Below are 21,400 nucleotides of genomic sequence, written 5' to 3'. Positions count from 1 at the left end.
CAGAACGTAGCAAGATAGTGTTATATATTGGAAAGTGGTCCGAAAGAGGACAGGTGGTGGTCAGAGGATTGTCGGACCCTCGAGTCCAGGACAGCTTCATAAAACCGCCATACAAATCCTGAGCCTGGACACATAAACTTCCCAATAGCTAACGATGGGGCAGAAGTTAGAAAGACCTAAAGAGGGTAGTTTGGCTTGTGATTTGGTATTAGAGCGAAAAGGAGAAGATGCTGTCAAGGAAGGGAAGAGATTGGCAAAAGTGTGTGGAGTCACTAGGCATTTGGGTGGTCGGCTAGAGCAGAATGAATGGTGTACTCTTTTAAGAAGGGAAAGGGGTTTGTTATGGGGCCATGGGCTGCTGCAAACAGCAGACGCTTGGTTTAAAGTTGCCAAAGCCATTCACGAAGAAGGATGGATAGAACATGAAATATTTCTGAATGGCTGTATTATGTATGTGTACAAGAAGCCAGAAAAGGGGTCAAAAGCTAAGACAGACAGACAGCCACCACCCTATAATGGTGTCTGGACCCCAGAAAGTACACACTCCCAAAACTTTACTGCCCCTTTGCTACAAGTGACAGAGGAGCCTGTGACACCTCCCCCACCGTGCTTAATAATAGACAATGTGCACTTGTCTTTATACGGCTCAGGTGGTTGTTGTCACACATGCCTGACCCAAACTGTATCACTGCCCCCCCGGAACCTACCCACATACATCCGGTGATAGACCAGTCCTTGGTATCGTATTACAGAGCCCAACCTACCCCAATAGTGACAAGAGTACATTCTGGGAAAGACTCGGACAGCTCCCAAGGGGGGAAACACAGACACTCAAGCCTCAGGAGGTCCCCCCCTTGGCCCTCCTGCCCTAAAAGACCTAGGACTAAGGACTCAGACTCTACCCGACCTAATGCTAATAGACTAGGGGACCCAACTTTAGGTCCCTCCTCTTAAAGTCCCGACCAGGGACACGCCGGCCCTGCCAGGATGCACCAAGCTGACAGGCATTCTGGAACAGGTACAACCCCAAAACGACAGACTGTTACATTGTAAGGCACACCCTGCATTGGATCCATCCCCATGTATGACTCATAAGCTGGGGGAATGGGTTCCTTTGTGCCATTGTCCAACGTCCCATTTGACAGCCTATACGGTGACATACGTTTACAGCCCTCTTACACCCCTTGTAATCCAGCAACCATTACCCAGTACTTTCCCTGAACCCCCTTTGAATGGGTTCCTGGACCCTCAAACCACCAAAGACAACAACCCCAGAAGGATCCCCCCTACCCACAATCCCCAGCTCAAAGAACTGCTGGGGGATCCAGGCCAGCACACAGTGAGGGGAAGCAGTGGAAACAGAGCCTGATCAGAGTTATTGGGGATATATAAAAAGTACCCAAAAATGTATGTCTATATGAAGGGCCATTTTCAATATGGTCCTTTCCTTTCATCACCAAGAGACTGAGAAACTGAGAGTCTGAGAGTCTGACTTTAAGGAGTTTCTCTAAAAACAGTGAATGTAGCAAATATGCTATATTTATGCAAATTGTAGTTATGTAATTGTATTAGCAATAACTGGTTTTAAAATGAAGTTTAAAATGTTCAAATTCAATTGAGAATATATTTAACAGTAAGGAAGTTTATGCTCTGGGCGTTATGCCAGGAGAAATGCGAAAGAGGAAGTATTTTCCTCACTCAAATCTGTATCTAGATTCGAGGCTCATTCACATTTGAGTATTTAAAAAAAAAAGGAAAAGAAAACATTTACTCTGTATGTATTCATATATGCACTCTGAAACGTCTGATGCAAATATGTGTGTAGGAGATCACACGAGGAAAGGCGAATTTGTTGAGAAATAGCACAAGAAGTTTACTGATTTGGGTTTTAGTGTGCTGAACAAAGACACATATTAATTTATTTCAGATCTTAAAGAGTTAATCCGAAAGGGTCTGAGTATAGAGTATAGAGCTACTGGAGCTTGAGACGCTAGTAGCTAGTGGAGCTAATGGAGTTAATAGTTGTTAAGTCTAGAGTCCTCACAGAGCAGTAGAGAGTAGCTCCTCTCATGATGGCCTCTGACACACCCTATCTGCCCCCATTAGTACCAACTCCACGTGTCTGCTACAACTGCAGAAGACCTGGCCGTTCCAGAAGAGAATACCGAAGACAGCAGAAGCTTGCCCACAGGTCCCAACTGTGACCCACGTGAAGACGTCCAATAGGAGACATGACATCTCTCCCCAACATCCCTCCAGACCATGTAGACTTTCTCCACTAGGATTCCGGCAAACCTGTGTCACTTACCCCTACAATGGTATCCTCTGAAGATTCAGGAGGTCCTCTTGCAAAAAATAACTTCCAGAAGTGTAATTAGGACAGAAGAACTATCCGATACCTTGTTCTTATCAGACATTGACATAACATGCATAGGGGTGGATGGAACACCCAGGAAAAACCCCTTTACACGCCCTTTACAGGTGAGCAACTTTCCTGATCTACTAGCAAGATTTGTGGTCTCTTCCACATGCCCCTTAAATCTTTTAGGGGCTGATGTCTTATCCAGACTCCAGGCTTCCATTTCCTTCCAACCTGATGGTGGTGTTCTGGTCTCCCCACCGCTGACCATTGATGATGCCTCAGCACTGTGCTCTGTTCCCCTTTTTGTTATCATTGGATGCATAATGTGAGGTTGGCATCCTGAATCCCAAAAGAGGTTCTGGATCAAGTCCCTACATGTCTGTGTGCAGCTAAAGCCTGGGGCCCCCTTTGCCCAGAAGACCACAATACCCCTTGAAGCCAGCTCAAGCTGCATATATTTCAAAGCAAACCGAAACCCTTCTGTCAAATGGAGTTCTGATACCCTGCACATCTCCGTGCAACACACCACTGTCCCCAGTGAAGGAGACACTTATGGCATCCCTGGGTGGGAAACCCACACACCTTGCTGGCAGGAATACTGCCCACAGCAAAATACTTTACAGTAGAAGACTTAGCTGGACTGTTATGCCACAAGGTGCCCAGAACTTCCCTTCCCAATTCGCCAAGGTAATGGCCCTCATTCTGGACAAATGGATGAAGTTACACCCAGACATTATACTCCTTCAGTATGTAGATGACTTCCTGCTCTGTGCAGATACCCGTGAGGATGCCTTAATCTTTTACGAAAGTCTCCTCCAACACTTGGCAGAGCAAGGATGCAAGGCCTTAGAGCAAAAAGTCCAGAGAGAAAGTGAATTTCCTAGGCCTCTGCATCTCCCAAGGTACCCGACATCTCACTGAAGAAGGAGCTGCTGCAATCAAAGCTTTCCCTTTGCCTCAAGAATAAATCCCAGAAGCCTCTCTCTTGATGCAACCCCTCTATGATGCCCTTTCTTGCTTTCTCCAGAAGTTGTGGACTATTTTGAAACTCTGAAGGAGATCCTTTAAACAGCCCCCGCTTTGGGAGGTATGGCAGGTATGGTGTCCCAGAGGTTATAGAGAGTGACCAGGGGTCGGCTTTCACGGCCTCAGTAACCAAGGAAATATGGGCAGCTCTAGGGGTCACATTATCTTTCTACACCCCATACCATTCTCAGAGCAGTGGGAAGGTGGAAAGATTAAGCGGCTCAATAAAATTTAGAATGCTAAAGATGCTAAAATATCTCTCAGGAAACAGGGATGAGTTGGCCAAATAGCCTGCCCATAGCCTTATTCAGTGTTAGGTACACTCCAAGGGGAAACCATGGTCTGTCACCCTATGGGATAATATTTGGTTTAGCCCCCAGACTAGGTTGTTATTTCCTACAAAAGTTGTAAATCCAATCTGATGTATTAACTGATTATGTGACTGCTTTATCTCAAGAATTAATCTATGTCCATTTGGAAGTATTCTCCTCCATTCCAGATCCTGAGTGAAATACAGGATTACACAAGTTGGTCCTCGGAGACTGGGTCCTGGTAAAGAAGTTTGTGAGAAAACACACCCTTGAACCCAGATATGATGGTCTTTTCCAGGTTCTCCTAACAACCACCACATCAGTCAAGGTGGCCGGGAAAAACTCATGGATACATGCTTCCCACTGCAAGAAAGTTCCTGTACATGAGGAAGAGGCCAAGGGAACCAAATGATTCTGTATATCCTTTTCATTGGAACACTGGGGGTACAAACTGGGGGTACAAACCTGAAAACGCCCAAAATAGGAAAGACAAAAATGGGAAGTCACTCTTAGATAGAATGACAATCAACAAACACACAGATCAGCTTTACACCAAAGAGTTCAGGCTGACCATTGAGAATCCTAGCCCAGAAGACAGTGGGACCTATGTTTTGGGCCTATGGTGGGGAGGTGGGTTTTAGAAAACCTTTCCAACTGAAAGATATGTTCAATAATCCTGAGTGTGGAGTTCCCCAATCCACATCTAGCAAACCCCCTGAGGCCCCATATACAGAAGTTAGGGGACATGGTGGCCATAGCAGACCCGAACTTTAAGGAAACGATGGCTGCAGGAACTGGGTTCTCAGACGTCAACTTGTGGCTAGAATGTATGAGGTACAATGCAGAGAAACATAACAAGACCAACTGTTATGTATGTGAAGGGGCCAGGTCTCATCTGGGAACAGTACCCCTAAACATACCCCCCGAACACGAGACATGTTTCCTTAGCCTGTTTACAAACACAACCACTAACCACGCCACTCCCTGTGCGAACATTGGAAGGAGGAATATCCCATAGTCACCAAAACTCCCAAGCCAGGAGAAGGTATCACTATATATTCTGGCAATTACACATGCCATGGACGGCATCAGGGAATGGGGAAACCCTTTGGGAATTTCACTAGGGGTTACTGTGGATCTTATAGTGAGGCCTCCGTAGATCTAGTACAAAATCAAGTCCAGTCCTTGGGAGACATATACTGGATTTGCGGGGACATGAAAATTAGAAGCAGATTGACAGAGTAGTGGACAGGAGAATGTGCATTGGCCAAGGCCATAATGCCTCTACACATTTTTCCAGAGGCCACTCCACAAATAGAACCAGACTTAAACAACATACCCAGACTTAACAGGAGATGTAGGAGTGCCCCAGCAGGAAGCTTTGACCCTCATGTATACATAGACAACATAGGGATCCCTAGAGGGGTCCCAGATGAGTTCAAAGCAAGAGCCCCAGTAGCAGCAGGATTTGAATCCTTGATCCCCATCATCACTGTAAATAAAAATGTAGACTGGATAAATTACATCTACTATAACCAACAAAGGTATGTTAATTACACCAGAGATGCACTCCAAGGTTTAGCCGAACAACTAGAAGCCGTGTTACACATGACTTTCCAAAAACCGCATGGCCTTAGATATGGTCCTAGCTGAAAAGGGGTGTGTGTTTAAAATGGTGCCTAAAACAGGTACATGTTGTTCCTACATCCCAGACAACACTGGTCCAAATGGTAAGGTGACTTTGGCCATCAGGAAACTTGAGGATTTGTCCGAAGAATTAAAAAAGAATTCAAGGCTCACCAACCCTTGGAATCAATACTTCACCTGGGTTAGGGGAGGGTGGCAGGGATTACTAACACAGATAGGAATAACCATCCTAATAATCTTGGTGACCTTGGCTGTCATAGTTTGCTGTATTCTCCCCTATTTTAAAAAGTGTGTAGGGAAAGTTATTAACCAATGTTCTTTCACTTTTGTGAATCAGGAAATACCAGATGAAAATTATGAAATGCACTCCGTTACAGTCACCTCCCCTCGGGATGCAACACCGTAGGGCTATAGGGATAGATAGCACCTGGCCGCATTTCGCCAGTTGTATCGAGGGGGGTGGGGAGCTAGTCACTGCCCCTTCTCTACATACAGCTTAAAAGAGCTGCAGAGGTAAATGGGCTGTGTGGGGTAGGTTTTTTTTTAGTGTGAGGGACAGATTCTTAAATAGACATTTTCAAGGGGGGAACTGTAATGGATGTGAATAATAATGATATCAGGTGTTACTAGGTTACTAGGTGAGGTATATTAAAATGTCTATTCCAAACGCTTTATATCTGTATCAGAAACATTGAATGTTAAAAAGCTTAATACTTTCCAGATATTTTGCTACTTCCTTTTTTTCTGTCTGGAGCCAGACCGCATTGAGTTATCAATAGACTGTAGCTTCCTGCAGCTTCCTGTTGCTTCCTCATTCATCTCCCAGAAATTGCATCAAGACCAGACATGACGTCAACATATAATAATAGCTTTGATTAATTGTTAAGTTTGTTGAAATTATTGCTAAATTTACTAAAACTGCTAACTTTTCGACATGTTTTGCATATGCTGTACTGTTTTGCGAGGGTATAAAAACCAACTAAAAAAACAGAAATAAACTAGAAGTTTCTTATTCTGAACTAAGTGTCAGAGCGTGATTACTTCTTAATGGCATGCATGCTTTAATTTGATAAAGGGGTGGATATAATAATTTCAGAACTTTTATTCTGAATCCAAAACACTAATATTTCTGGTATTGGCTGTGAGCAACAAGAACATAAATGTGCCTTATTTGCCGATGATGTCCTTATGTATATTACAAACCCTCAAGTCACTCTACCTCACTTGCTATCTTTATTAGATCAATTCTCTTGGCTTTCCGGCCTCTCCCTCAACCCTCACAAAACAGCCCGTAATGTCTCGTTTCCCCACTCAATAGTACAGACTCTTTGGGAGGACTATAACTTTCAATGGGCACCACACCCCCTTTCATATTTAGGGATCCAATTAACGCCGTCTAGTGAGACTCTTTGTAAAGCTAATTATCCCCCATTATTTAAAAAACCTAAAGAGGATCTTCGCAGTTGGGCGGACTATTCCCTATCATGGTTTGGCAAAATCAACTCTGTCAAAATGATACTTCTACCCAGGATACTTTACTATTTTAGAACTCTACCAGTGACAGTCCCAAGGGGAGATCTGCAGGGCCTGCAAGCTGAGATTCTTCATTTCATTTAGGGTAATAGAAGGCCTCGAATGAACAAACAGATCCTATATGCCCCAAAATTAAAAGGGGGTCTTGGTCTTCCTAATTCACTAAACTACTTTCAAGCCACTCAGATTTCTCAACTTGCCCATGCTATTACTACGGGTCCTGCACCTCTTTGGGTTTCCCTTGAGGCACTAGCCAGCCACCCCTTGGCCATAGGATCACTGATGTGGCTTCCCAACCGGCTACGCCCTCCTATATTATGCCCTACTTTATCGCAGTCATTGACGGTTTGGGATAGAGTGCATCACCGGGCTTCCCTGTCATCCCCACACACACCCTTAACTCCAGTCTTCTGTAATCCAGAGTTTCCACCAGGGTTAGTACCACAGTCATTTAATTGATGGCTTAATAAAGGATTGCTGAGGATTGGCGATTACCTTAATGGTAACCAAGTATACTCTTTACAACATTTTAAAGACAAGATGCAGTGAAATATTCAGATATAACCAAATTGCATCCTTTGTCAGACGCAAACCTAATCTAATAATTGAGCCGCTTACACTTACAAGGTTCAAGTTATCCTGCCAAACAAGGGGTCCTTTGAAGGGACGACTATCTGTTGTCTACGCTTCCCTCACTGAACAAAACTCAAAGCTCTCCTACATAAATCAATGGGAAAAAGATCTGAATCTTAATCTTGATCTGTCTGAATGGCAGGATATTGCCTATAACTTATCCAAAATCTCTATCAATACCACGCTGATTGAGGACAATTATAAAACACTGTTACGTTGGTACCTGGTCCCAACTCGGGTAGCTAAAATGCATCCATCTACATCACCTAACTGTTTTCAATGCTGTGTTCAGTCGGGGACAATGCACCATATTTCCCCCTGGTGATTAAGTTTTGGATTAGGGTATTTAATTTAATAAACTCTGTGACAGAGGTGAACATCCGTAGATCTCCAGAGGTGGCCTTATTCCATAGACTGCCCAAAGAAGTACCCAGGAAATCAACTAAATTAATCACATACAGTACATACTGCTAGTGGCAAGGATTACAGTGGCCCAGCATTGGAAGCAATTGATTATTCCTCTAGATTACGTCAAAAACAAAATCGACTGGATTATGGTAAATGACAAACTTACCCACATACTTCATAACAACTCTGAAAAATGTGATAAAATATGGGACCCATGGGTCCGTTACATTTCGGTTCCTTAATGAGCTCTGGGCTGACCCTCTTGAATTCCTCTCTTGCCTCTCTTTCCTATTTCTTTATTTCTACCTCCCTTCTTTCCCTCCACCTTCTTCTACATGCAAATTTAAACCCAATACTTGGGTGGTTTTAGCACTCCATTAAGTTTTAATATTGATAAGCTCAGGAAATGGTACAAAAGTTCCCTACTATGTCTTATCCACTATCCCCTCTTGACCCCTCCCTTTCCTTCCCTTAACCTACCTCTCCGTACCATACTCAGGTTTTTGTAAATTACTGCACATGGTTACAATTTTAAATACTGATTAGAACTAAATGTTGCTAAGTTAACTACATGCTTAATATTGTTTGATATTACCTACTGGGCCTTCTTTGCCCAGCAGGCAAATCTAAGAACATTCCATGAATATTGTATGCTCATGTACAATACTAGACCATGTAATACCTTGTTAATTAAACCTTAGGTATTTGGAAAATTGTCAGAGCAATAATCCGAATGTAGTTCTACGATTACCTGCTACTCTTGTTATCTCAAAATCTTTTCAATAAAAATATTGGAAAATAAATAAAGAAGCTAGCTTCAACTCACAAAGCTAAATTACAAAGAAAATAAAACAAATTAGGGGACTTCAGCCCACTCTCTGCTGAAAATGGGTCACAGGAGTGCAAAACAAATTGCACTCCTGTGATCCATAGGAGAAGCCCAGCCAAACAAACTTTGGCTGGACTTCTCCTTTAATAAAGTCCAATGTGACAGACCCAACACCAAATAAAACAAAACAAAGACTGATGTGCTTCTGACTGGATATGTCCTCAAAAAGTGCTTCACCACGGGTGCTCATGAGGTATATGGCAACTCACCAGAGGTGTTTGACCACTTTGTAAGGTAGGTCAAAATACCCTTTTTGTTAAATATAAGCCAGATGGATCCTGGTTTCAGACCTTTCCACTTTAGGACCCACCAAATTTTTTTGGGGGGGGGGGGCAGGGTGTAGGATCAAACCCCAAAAAGGACACAAAATAAAAACTTTATGGTGTAGTATGTTTTATTTATAAAGATTTTTAAAATTAATTGTAAAAGGTTGCACTCACATGTGACTGTACCAATCCCGGTACTAAGGTGTCTATAGCATGTGCGGGATAAGTATACCAGGCTTGTGCGGGAATACAATTCATGCCTCGTTCTAGATATACTAGTTGGGTGTGTATCACATACGGGACTCAGATGTGACTAATCCCCACTCCATTACATTACATGTTCTGACTACCAATGTATTTACTTACTGTAGTGGCTGTTTAAATTTTGTTATTCAAGTAATGGAGTCAATCCAAATAGTTGGGTGGTTTCCAAATTCCCTTGCTCTACAACCCCTACAGTACCTCTACCCCTATTGTTTATGTTATATTCAACCCTGGCATCACTAATTACAAGACATGATTCTTTCACTTACTAATCCACAGATTTCCATACCAAACCTACTAAAATCAAACTCTATGAACAGACCTGTTGATACTTTGGACAGAGTCCATTATTTCAAAATACAGCAGACTTGACAACTCTATTTTTACTGACATCAGTTCCTTTAAATGGCAAAACAAGGATATCTGTAAGACGATAATACAATACCAGTTACACCCTGATACACTTGTTGAGTACCTTAAAGCTAAAGGAACCTTAGTCTACAACTGAATTTTAGACCTTCATCAATATAGCAAACTCTTTTGTATGGACGGGTTCAAAATACATAATAATAATAGGAAGAAGAATAAATGTAACCTTGACTTAATGACTTAATGAAACACACTCTTAAGGAAAGTATTGAATCACTCGCTATATTCTCTGACTATCTTCTGACTACAGCTTCTATTATTAGACATTGGAAAAAACTTTAGAAAATTATAGAAAGTATATCCTAGCAGGCAAACTATAGAGATGCAGTAAACTACCAAGAAGGCAGAATTTACACTTGGAGAGAGTATAGATGAAGACAGTGACAGCTAAGGGCACAAGGCCAATCAAACACACATTCTCAAACAGAAGGCCGCTTAGTGTCCACTTCATTATCTGTTAATCTTTATTGGAAAATAAAAGGAAGGAAAAAAACACAACGATGGGCCAATGTAAACAACACACTAATCAGCAGCTCCACCAGGAGCAGTAGCAAGACACAGACACCAAACCTAGTGATTAATCATTCCTCCAAAACCATTACAAATATTGAAAATAAGTTACTGAACAAGGGTTTAATCTTTTCCGGCTTTTGTTGCATTTTTTTTTGATACTTCACATCACTTCTCCTCTAAAAATACACAGACACATTCCAACACTTTCACCAGGATTCTGAAATAAAACTGATCAGTTGCTCAAATGTATCCATAGGGAATCGTCTTTCAAACATCAGTGAGGATTGAGTGTGAAGCCCCTCAGGCTATCTGTAATGATAGTACCTTAGATAAGGGTGAAGCTATTGTCACCTTATGACAATATACAACATCAGTTGTCTAACAACTGGGTTTTCTGCAGATTACCTAATAATCCTCTGTCCTCCATTAAGGAAGGGATAGACACCCTTGTCAAATCTGCAAAATGTATAATTAAACAAAGTATAAATATTATAAACAAAGAAGGTATAATTAACTAAAAACTGAAGAAATATCTTTTTCCAGATTATCCTCTTACTACTCTTTTCTACTGTCTCGCTAAAGTCCACGAGAACCAGCTTATACCTCCAGGTAGACCTATTGTTGCTAGTAATAACTCCATATTTCAAGCTATTGCAGTTTTTCTAAATTTGGCCCTGCAACCAAAAGTCTTATCTATTCCATCATACTCACAGGATATAATGGATTTCCTCACCTCGTCTTCAAGGTGTGGGTATGTTGCCTCCTGATTGCATTCTTATACTATGGATGTGAGTAGACTATACCTCTCAATACCACAAGCAGAGGGTATTAGTGTGATCCATAATATTCCTGAGACTATAGACATACACCCAGGCATGAGATATTTTTTTCACAACTATTGAAGATTATCCTAACAAACAACTTAATTTGCTTTTGATAGAAAGCTCCACCTACAGCTACAGAACATCACAATTAGTTCTAAATCAACACCTAGTTATGCCAATTTATTCATGGTATAGAGAGGTCATGGGTACAGTTACCCTTTATACTTAGGCCAAGTACTTTTATGGCTTAAATATAGTGATTCAATTTTCTTAGTTTGACAGGGTTTGGAGGATATGACACTCATATACTTTTCGGATGTAAAAGTTCATCTGCAGAATGAAAAGATATCAAGTGATCTGTTCCACAAACCTACAGTTAAAGTTACAGTTTTCTCTCATCCAATAGCTTATATTCTACTCCATTGAAAATAGGGTTACCTTACAGCCAGTTCAAACATGCAAAGCAGATTGTCTGCACTCATTAATAATTTTGAGAGAGTGGAGGAAATGAGAAATGCATTTCTAAATAAAGGTTACACCGAAAAAAACTTAGCACTTGATAGGGCTATTGGACAGGATAGGGATTCTTTACTCAGTTTAAGTTCAAAAAGCATTATAATATTATTTCTGTCACATTCACTTTCTTCTGACCAGTGCTGTGCAGTCTCTTCATTGACCCTGCCATGCACAATCAACTGGTTTGTGCAGATTTTTCAAAATGTCAATCTAGATCAGGCAATGGGCGCACTTCCTTTTAATCACTCAAGGACATGTATCCATGGGAAAATGGAGCACAGTGCAATTTCACACTAAAATGTGATACCTTTATCCCCCCCCTTCCCCCCTTTCCCCCAGTAGTGGTCAGAAACTGATATTAGAGAGTACTATAATTTCTTTACATCATCCAATCTCAACCTTCCTAAATATCCTTGTGGACTAGGGTATGTCGGCCAGACTATCCAAGAGGTTTCTAGAACTAGTTGTCACTCTAGTGATATCCGCAATTTTGATTTCACCTCACCCATGGCCCACCATTCTACAGAAGCAACTCATAATGTATCACAAAATATATTTACATAAGTTAATATGCTAGCTATATAGTGCAAAGATTCAATACAATATACTGTATAAAAGTCCATAGACTATTATGCACATATAAAGTCCAAAAGTAAGAGAAATCATTCCCAACACCACAGAATGTTGAAACCTCAAATGCACTTCTTATTTTTTCCCACCATAAACTCCACCATGTCTGCTTATATAATGTGCACTCACCACAAACACTGACCCCCAATTAAGGAAAGCCAAAAGGCTTATTTCCAATACAACCAGAGCAGGTCTGATAATCTTCCTTCACTTTCCAACATCAACTCCCACTTTCTCCATACTCAGCCACAAACCGAGAAGAATGGCAGATATAAATATATCATTGTTCCGTATGTATTCATTTAAACCTTTGCCATAAAATATAAGTACAGCTCACTCACATGTAGTGGTGCCCTTAGATTGGCATCGGTGCAAACAGTTTAGTTTTTTGGAAGTCTGCTCTGCTTGCATGGTCTGGTGCTCAATGCAATCACTTGAAATGAGGACCGGATGTGTGTATATATATTGAAATGTTGTGTATATATGGTAATTATATTCTACTTTTTTATAGTTCCCCACTTGACCCCTGCTGGAATGTGATTCTACAGCTCCTGTTGAGAACATCTGCTTTGGATTTTTATGCTATTCTGTCATTTTTGAGTTGGCATCTGTGAGCTCAGGCTGCCTTACTATGCAGTAGGTGCAGGCTGGGACCGCAGGTACACCAAAAGTGATGCCTTGTGATAACAGTTGGGGTTCTTGTACAGAATGATGTCACTTCCACTAGATATAACTCATTAAGGCGCTATCCTGGAGGAGAATCTGACTCCTAGAAGGAAATCCTTTTTTTTATTCTTTGTAAATGCCACTTTTGCCATAGCACATCCTATAGCAAAAATTAAAACAGAAATTTGTGTAGAGCCTCCATCAAAATGCATACCAACGTAAATGAGTAAGGGGTACACATAGTTCCTCTACTCATTCACAAAAAAAGTGTAACCTAAAAATAAAGAAACCCAAACATTTGCCAAGTCCTTAATTAAAAAAATAAAAATGACAAAAAAGTCCCTTATTGTAAAATCATTGGTAAATGCTGCCACTCACCAACTCACAGAAATTTAAAACCCAAACGGACCTGGCACATGTGAACAATCCCAATAGTACTCATAGCCGAATGCAATTAATGTAAAAGGGAGGAAAAAGAAATTACATCATTAACCGGTGACTATTTTTGAGCAGTGATGTCACTACTATCCCCACATCTTTGCTTAGGTGGCTGGGGATTCCTGGCCATGTAAGTAATGTGCCTGTGACATCAGCGGTTGCTAATGATGCTTCCTTGGACCATGGAACCATGGAACCATTGACAGCGGAAAACTGTGATTTTTAGAAGTGGTAGAAATATATGATGCTTGTTCCCCCCCCGAACAGGGGGCCAAGCAGGCAAAAGTGCAGCCAAAGTTCACACCAAACCGTCTGCTCATTCCTACTGATAAGTCTACTACCTAATACATTTCTTGAGGGTGATCTACTACAAAGGACTTAGCTCCAAAACATTTACTAATTTACATTTATTATTAGTTCTGCTACCCCTTATGTTTTCAAAGGGGCTCTACATATCATCTGGTGTAGATGCCCTTTCTATCTAGCTTTTGGTCTGTGATTCTTGATTTATTGAAATAGATTTTCCCAAATAAACCTTAACCAGACAGCCATCTGTTTTCTTGTTAGGAAACAAATTTCTCTGTGTCTTCAATTTTGCACATCAGTTATTCCACTATGTGGCCATGGCTGCATGGATTCTTAAATACAAGTCCCCTATTCTGTCAAATCTAAAAAAATAAAAGTGTTAATTATTTTTTATTTTGTGAAAAAACAATGTTATCTGCTTTGATAAGAAGAATCATTTTAACAGAATTTGACATCCATAAATCATATATGTATAACACCCAAGTCTGCAATACTGCTATATCTTACTGTATATCTGTGCTAGTATACAACCACTATGTGCCCTGAGCAGGTATGGATTATGTCATAAAGACACAAACTCAACATTATATACAGTTATACATTTTCTTTTTATGTTTTGTTCTTTTACTTGTTACACTTTAGGCTCTATGATCTTAGAGCTAACCACTTGTAATCCTAAAATCTGATATACTTTGCATTCTCTTACTCTGTTATCATTTATAAAACTCTCATTAACCACTTGCAGACTGCCGCATGCCAATTTATGTCGGCAGAATGGCATGGGTGGGCAAACGTCCCTCCCTTCCCGTGGGCGGGGGGCGCGATCTCACCCTCACTGTGCCTGCAGCGGTCGGATTTGTTAGAGAACCGATCAGTCCTCAGGTCCCGGCCAATGATTTATGGCCTGGATCTGCTGATTGGTCCCGACGAATGAAATCAACCCCCTGCCTGTGTAAGTGTAAACACAGACAGGGGAAGTGATGTCATCTCTCCCCGTGGAGTCTTTTCGATTCCAACAAGAGGAGAGAGAACATCTAAACGTTAGTTGCACAACACTACACTAACACCAGGACACATAGGTATATTTGTCACCCCCCGATCACCCCCCAATCACCCCCCAGTTAACCCTTTCACTCCCTGTCACTGTGTCACCAATTGCAGTTTTCAGATTTTTACTGATCACTGCATTGGAGTCATTTGTGACTGTAAAATGTGTTAGGGCAATTAGTAGGCCTAGGTAGGTCTAGGGTACCCCCTAAACACCCCTAATAAAGGTTTAACCCCTTGATCACCCCCAGTTAACTCTTTCACCCCCTGTCGCTAGTGTCAAAAATAGATCTTTTTTCTGAACACCGTATTTGTTTCACCCCGGGTGAATTTTATAGCGTCAGGTACCCCCATATCCTAATAAAGGTTTTAACCCCCTTATTGCCCCCTAGTTAACCTTTTCACCCCGTCACCAGTGCCCACCGTATTAGTGTTACGGGTGATACTGGTTAGTTTGTCTTTTATAACGTCAGGGCACCCGCCGTATATTACCCAATAAAGTTTTAACCTCCTGATTGCTGAAGGGTGATTTCAGTTTTAGCATCAGTCAGGGTCTGCATCGCCCCAGGCAGCTTCAGATTAGTGGCAGTAGCGATAACACCCACGCACGCACCATACACCTCCCTTAGTAGTATAGTGTCTGAATGGATTGATATCTTTGATCTGATCAGAACTATATAAGCATCCCCAATAGTTCAGGGTTCCCAAAAACGCAGCGTTAGTTAAATCAGCCATGATACCTGCTAGCACCTGCGTTTAGCCCCTCCGCCTAGCCCAGCCCACCCAAGTGCAGTATCAATCAATCACTGTCACTTAGAAAAACACAACACACATAACTGCAGTGTTTACAGAGTCAGGCCTGATCCCTGCGAATGCTAACAGTTTTTTTGGTAGCGTTTTGGTAGTGTTTGAATCAGTCGCTGACAGTCAGGAGCTCTTTTTCCTGTGAGTCTCACTAGTGTATTAGTAAATTTAGAGACCAAAATGTCAAATCGAAGGTACACTAGTGAAGAGGCCTACACGTTTCTGAGCAAGACAGATAGTGAAGAGGAAGTCACCCATCTGTCAAATTCAGACTCAGAATATGATCCTGTAGGGGGCATGTCTGGGATGGTAGAGGGAGCAGGTGTGTGAGACCTGAGCTCCCACAGATCGGCTATTAATCCTCCTTTTTTGGGGTGCAGAGGCCCACAAAACGATCCTCCTGTGCCCCCCTAACCTCTGAGACACCCCTGGGGTATGTACAGGAGGAATTCCCAACTGAAATCCCAGAAAAAGGCCGTGCCGCCGAGAACCGTGGACAAGGCTGAAGCCGCGGCCTCGCCTAAATCTCCTGCCCACATGGAGAACCAGGCCTGCGGATCGAATGAACCGGAGTGGCTCCCGGACCCGGCGGTGGACTTTAAGGCTGTAATGCAGGCCATAACTTCCCTGACAGAGAAAGTGGACCACATACAGACCCACGTGGAGTTCATCAGGAAGGATTTTGATACCCTGAGAGGCCGCATGCATGAGGTGGAACAGAGGGTCTCCCACAATGAAGACACGGTACGTGATTATGGGGCTGATTTACATGTGCTTAAAACCAAAGTTAAAGTGCTGGAGGCCAGGGCGGAGGACGCCGAAAATCGCAACAGAAGAAACAACTTGCAAATTTTGGGCCTTCCAGAAGGGGCAGAGGGTACGAACTCCACTGCATTTGCTGAACGTTTATTGCAACAATTGCTCCCTTCGACACAGTTTTCCCCATTCTTCACAGTGGAAAGAGCACATCACATACCCTCCACCAGGGGCCCACAGGGGGTGCCACCCCGCACCTTCATCTTTAAATTACTTCACTTTCGTGATCGTGACACGGTGATGAAGGAGGCGAGAGCACAGGGAGAGCTCCGCTTTGAAAATGCCAAACTCCTGATCTTTCCAGATTATTCGCTGGAAACGCAGAAACAGCGGAAATCTTGACGCAGTGAGAGCCAGACTCCGAGCCAAGCATATCAAGTACAGCATGCTGTTTCCGGCTAGGCTGCAAGTGGAAGACGGCGAATCGGTGCAATTCTTCAATTCTCCTGAGGATGCCGCCACGTGGATTGACACACTACCTCGCAGATAAGTTTCCCTACACAAGGAAATCTGTTTATTTCTAGTTAAGTGTGCCATGGCCGACTGGTGCTTTAGAGACGTGCCTCCTTTATCTACTGGCCTGTTCACTATTCTTGGCCCAGAAGGCTCCCCATGTGATACATGTCACCTTGCCTTACGGTAGACGGGAGCCTGGGGTTTCATTGGTTCCCAAGCTACATTATAGCTCCTTGAGATGTCCTAGCAGGAGGGGTGGGACTTGACTGTTCCTTTGCATATCCTCCTCCCCCCCCCTCCCTTATCCTCCCTAACAATGTTGGTCATGGCCATGAAAATATAACTGTTCCTGCAACGTTGAGGTTCAAGTTTGTACCCCCGGCTATTGCCGGGAGACTGCGCCCGCTTCTTATGATACGATCTCCAGCAGAGGACTGGATGTTCTTCATCATCTGACTGCTGCACTGTGGATGCTGTTCCGCTCACGGTACCTCATTACAGGCGTGTTCGCTTTGGTTCCGAGTTGGGATCCTGAGCCTCCCCGGGGTTTGGGTTGGGGTTGGTGGGGTGGGGGGCATGGTTGGGCATGTTTTGTTATAACCTGTTGTTTTGGGTTTTTTTCACAAGCGATGTACACATGTTTGTCACAAAGTGCGCCGGGTTCCACGTTTTGACCTTTTTAGGGGTCCAGACCTGGCATCGGTTCTTATATGGTGATATATGGATGGAAAATGTGATACCAGGCATGGATGGCTGATTGTACCATAATCTCATGGAACACCAGGGGCTTGAATTCCTCTGTTAAGAGGTCACTGGTGTTCCAGTTCCTCAAAACATATCACCCCCAAATTTGCATACTACAGGAGACCCACCTGACGGGAAGCAAACTTCTGAGTCTTAGACGACCCTGGGTGGGACACCAATATCACTCCACGCATACCAACTACTCCAGGGGAGTCAGCATTCTAGTGTACAAATCCTTACCGTTTAGACCGCTGGTGCTGGAGCTTGATCCTGATGGTCGGTTTGTGATATTGCATGCCATTGTAGACAGATTAGAGCTGGTTGTGGTGGGATTGTACCTACCCCCCCCAGCCTCTATAAGAGTACTCAACCAAATTATTTCCAAAATAGCTGCCTTTGGTACAGATAATGTGGTGATGCTGGGGGATTTTAACCTGGTCCTGGATCCTGCAATGGACAGGCTCACGCCCGAAATGGGCACGTCTTCCGAGCTGTCCTCATGGGCTGGGGCATCTAATTTGACCGACGTGTGGAGGTGGCGTCATCCTTCTCGACGGGCCTACACATGCCACTGAGCCTCACACAAGACCCTATCCCGTATAGATCTTGCATATGTGGGGGGGTCTGTCCTGCCCAGGGTTCGGGACATTAATATACCAATCACGCTCCGCTTGCTTTAAAGCTTTGTGTGTCCAATGCTCAAGGGGAGAGTCTCTGGAGACTGTCCAGATTTTGGTTGTCTGACTCTAGGATATCTGAACCATATAGATCCCAGGAGATACATTATTGGCGAGACCTAGACCATTCTGTGACTCTGTCCACATCCTGGGATGCATTTAAGGCCTTCACTAGGGGAAGTTTACAAACACACATCCGTAGGATCCGAAAGGATCTGAGGAAGGAAACACAGAAGGCTGAGGAAAAGGTAGCAGCATTAGAGGCGGAATATTCCACAACGGGGTCCCCTGGGGTATACTCAGACTTCCAGGCAGCGTTGAGAGATGTTCTTCTACTACGCACGGCGGCCACAAAAACCAAATTCTTACACCAGACCCAAAGATTTTTTGAACACGGAGAAAAAACAGGCAGTATGCTGGCATGGCTGGTGAGGGAAAGCTCCTCCCCGGTGACTGTATCAGCCATCTGTGATTCGGACGGGATGATCTTGACCAATCCCGCAGCTGTTAACAACAAATTTGCATCATTTTATCAAGAGCTCTATGGCTCTCGGATGGGATGCTCGGATGAGGAGCTGACAGCATACCTCGACGGGGTGGAGCTCCCTTGCCTGACATCCACATTTAGGGAAGCATTAGATGGCCCGATCCTACTAGAGGAAATCCAGCGAGCAGTAGCCTCCTTACAAAATGGTTAAACACCAGGTCCAGACGGAATTCCAGACGAATTCTATAAAATATATGCTGAAGAAATACTTCCATCGTTTAAGTTAATGCTCCAAAAAGCCATGGAGGGGAACTCACTGCCCCTGACAATGGCTGAAGCGGTCATTGTGGTCATTCTTAAACCTGGCAAGCCCCCTGATCAGTGCTCCTTGTATTGGCCAATTTCACTTCTTAACGTTGACATCAAGATATTGGCAAAAGTATTGGCTGGACGAATGAACACTGTGATCACGGCACTGGTCCATCCAGACCAGTCTGGATTCATGCCAGGAAGGGGGACTGATATAAACATTAGAAGCATCCTTACACATCTTTCCAGGGCAGGCGGGGACGGTCCGGAGGTAGTAGCCTCTCTTGATGCTGAGAAAGCTTTTGACTCGGTCGAGTGGCGCTACCTCTGGGTTGTCCTGCGCAAATTTGGATTTGGCCCTTGCTTCATTAGCTGGGTACAGCTGTTTTACCACAGCCCCATGGCACGCATACGTACAAAAACCTCGCTGTCATCGCCCTTCCCTCTATCTAGGGGTACCAGACAGGGTTGTCCGCTATCTCCCAGACTGTTTGCCCTGGCCATGGAACCCATGGCTGCCCGTATCAGATCCGCCCCCTCAGTACAGGGCATCCAAGTGGGGGTGGTAATGGATAAAATATCCCTTTATGCTGATGATACCCTTCTCTTCCTCAAAGACATTTCCTCCCTCTCACCAGCACTTCAAATAATAGACGAGTTTGGCATGTTCTCAGGAATTAAGGTGAACTGAGGGAAATCGATCCTTTTTTCATTAAACGCATCCAGTACAAATCCACCGACAGGTACTCCCCTAAATTGGACATCTGAATTGAAATATTTAGGAGTAAGGGTTGGAGCTCCATTATCTACATATTTTGAGCTGAATCTCCAGCCACTACTCAAAAACCTCTCGCAAAAATGTACAGCATGGAAAACTCTCCCCTTCTCTCCGGTGGGGAGGGTAAACTTAATCAAAATAATATACCTGCCTAGCAGTGAATTCTGTACTCCCATTATACAAACTCACATATCTTAATCATAATTGCCCCACAAAATTTGACAAGATATGGTCGGGTTGGATAGACGCATGGGGTGCTGAGGCTGTAGACAATATCCAAGATGATGCTGAAGTACCAGCTCTATGATTATACACCACGACTGAGCTCTCTATAATCAGCACATGTTGTGTTTGCTAAGTTAAGTTAATGAGGTATTTGTGGTTCCTTCCTTGTCTCCCCCCCCCATCTTTTATCTATCATTTATCCATCCCCCCCATCCCCTCCCACAAGACCTCCTTGGTTGATTCGCTTCAATCTACTCCCTCTACACCAATATTTTGCTGCAATGTCATGTAATGCTTTCATACTTCTTTCTATGGTTTATGTGAACAATTAATCACCTACTTTGTGACTACATATGTAATCTTAACATATCTAACTGTGTCTATGCATCGCTTGTACTGGTAAATACCTTGAATAACATTTTTTTTCTTGTGAAAAAAAAAGAATACGATCCTGTAGACAGCAGCGGCACCCTGACAGATAGCTCAGACGACGGAGTTGTGGTCCCTGCCAAGGTCAGGCATACCCGACCCCGTTATTCTGCTTGAGGTGCAAGAACTGCAGGGCTCTCGTTTGGAGCAGAGAGCCAGTACTTTCTGTGTAGCGGCCTAGTACACCCTGGTCATAGTCAAACCAGCACTGCAGTATTACGTGGTGACATGGTGAGTCCCATAAGTGCAATTCAAGCTGGTGAGGTGGCTAGCACAACTAGTGTCCCGCAGCCACCAAAAAGACAAAGACAGGCCCGTTGAGCCCATAGTGCCCCTTCTGCTGCATTTGCCAATCCTAATTGGGAGCCCACCACTTCTGCAGCACCCATACTTCCCCCATTCACTGGCCAACCCAGAATTCAGGTGAAAATTGATTTTACGTCACTTGATTTTTATTTGCTGTTTTTCACGGAAGATCTCTATAGATCTATTGTGGACCAAAGAAATTTGTATGCTTGTCAATTCATCGCCGTTAATCCCCATTTGACCCTTGGCAGAGAATGGAAACCTATTATGGTTTCCGAATTTAAGAACTTTCTGGGCTTATCCCTCCTCAAGGACATAACTAAAGAGAGCGAGCTGCGGTCATATTGGTCCACTGACCCAATTTACCATATGCCCGTGTTCTCTGCCTCCATGGCCAGGGCACGATACGAGCAGATCTTGCGGTTCATGCACTTCAATGATAATGTACTCTGTCGTCTTTGGGGTGACCCTGGATATGATTGGCTCTACAAAATTCGGCCCCTCGTAAACCCCTTCAACCAACAGTTTGCAGCCTTGTTTACTCCCGATCAAGTTGTCTGCATTGATAAGTCTCTGATTAAGTTTTCTGGCCACATGTCTTTCAAACAGTATCTTCCCAGATATGGGGTCAAGATGTATAAGCTCTGTGACAGGGCCACAG

The sequence above is a fragment of the Aquarana catesbeiana genome, linkage group LG02 (genome assembly GCF_042186555.1).
Source record: "Aquarana catesbeiana isolate 2022-GZ linkage group LG02, ASM4218655v1, whole genome shotgun sequence".
Lineage (NCBI taxonomy): Eukaryota > Metazoa > Chordata > Amphibia > Anura > Ranidae > Aquarana > Aquarana catesbeiana.
The sequence above is the reverse complement of the archived record's forward strand: the minus strand, read 5'-3'. Positions refer to the sequence as shown.